This window comes from Chrysochloris asiatica, unplaced genomic scaffold, assembly GCF_000296735.1.
Source record: "Chrysochloris asiatica unplaced genomic scaffold, ChrAsi1.0 scaffold00057, whole genome shotgun sequence".
Lineage (NCBI taxonomy): Eukaryota > Metazoa > Chordata > Mammalia > Afrosoricida > Chrysochloridae > Chrysochloris > Chrysochloris asiatica.
Genome location: NW_006408575.1, coordinates 11058411 through 11059692, shown reverse-complemented (window position 1 = coordinate 11059692; position 1282 = coordinate 11058411). Strand labels below are relative to the sequence as shown.

At 44.5% G+C, this 1282-nt stretch overlaps 1 pseudogene; it reads left to right on the top strand.

Annotated features, from left to right (window-relative positions):
• Window positions 1-543: 543 nt before the first annotated feature.
• On the top strand, window positions 544-1017 carry LOC102813678 (annotated as a pseudogene).
• Window positions 1018-1282: the final 265 nt, after the last annotated feature.

Sequence of the window (1282 nt, the reverse complement as noted above, 5' to 3'; positions counted from 1 at the left end):
TAGTCCTTAACCTTCAAGTCCAGTAGTTCAGTCCTGATGTCCAGGTAGTTTTAAAAACTGTGCTTCTATTATATATAATGATGTTGTTGCTGTTAGGTGCCATCAAGTTGGTACCGACTCATAGTGACCCTATGCACAACAAAACGAAACAATGCCCAGCCCTGGGCCAACCTCACAATCATTGCTACACCTGAATCTATTGCTTCCATCACTGTGTCAATCCATCTCATTGGGGGTCTTCCTCTTTTCCTCTGACCCTCCACTTTACCAAACATGATATCCTTCTCCAGTGACTGGTCCCTCCTGACAATATGTCCAAAATATAAGAGACAAAGTTTGGCCATCCTGGCCTCCAAGAAGCACTTTGGATGTACTTCTTCTAACACAGATTTATTTGCTCTTTTGGAAGTCCATGGTATTTTCAGTATTCTCCTCCAACACCGTAACTCAAATGCATAAATTCTTCTATGGTATTCTTTATTCATTGTCCAACTTTCACATGCATATGAGGTTATTGAAAATACTATGGTTTGGGCCCTTTCCCCTGGCCAGCAGGGCAGAGGCCGCACAATGCCTGGAGTTACTGTAAAAGACTTGAACCAGAAGGAGTTTGTCAGAGCCCAGGCAGCCTTCCTCAAAATATCTGGGAAGCTAAAAGTCCCTGAATGGGTAGACACTGTCAAGCTGGCCAAGCATAAAGAACTTGCTCCCTGTGATGAGAACTGGTTCTACACACGAGCTTCTTCTATAGCACGACACCTGTACCTTTGGAGTGGTGCTGGGGTCGGCTCCATGACCAAGATCTATGGGGGTGAAGGGAAATGGCAGAGAAATAGCATCATGCCCAGTCACTTCAGCTGATGTTCCAAGAGTGTCCCCTGCTGGGTCCTCCAAGCCCCAGAGGGGCTCAAAACAGTGGGAAAGGACCAAGATGGTGGCTGCACACTGGAACCACAGGGACTGAGAGTTCTGGACAGAATCACTAGACAGGTGGCAGCTGCCAACAAGAAACATTAGAACAATTGATGATGCTGGGTTAATAAATTGCCTCGTTTGAAAATAAAATAAAATAGAATACTATGGCTTGGGTCAGGCGCACCTTAGTCCTGAAGCTGACATCTTTGCTCTTCAACACTTTAAAAAGGTCTTGTGCAGCAGATTTGCCTAATGCAATACGTCATTTGAATCCCGACTGCTGCTTCCATGAGTGTTGATGGTTGATCCAAGAAGAATGAAGTCCTTGACAACTTCAATCTTTTCTCCATTGATAGAATGTTATTTA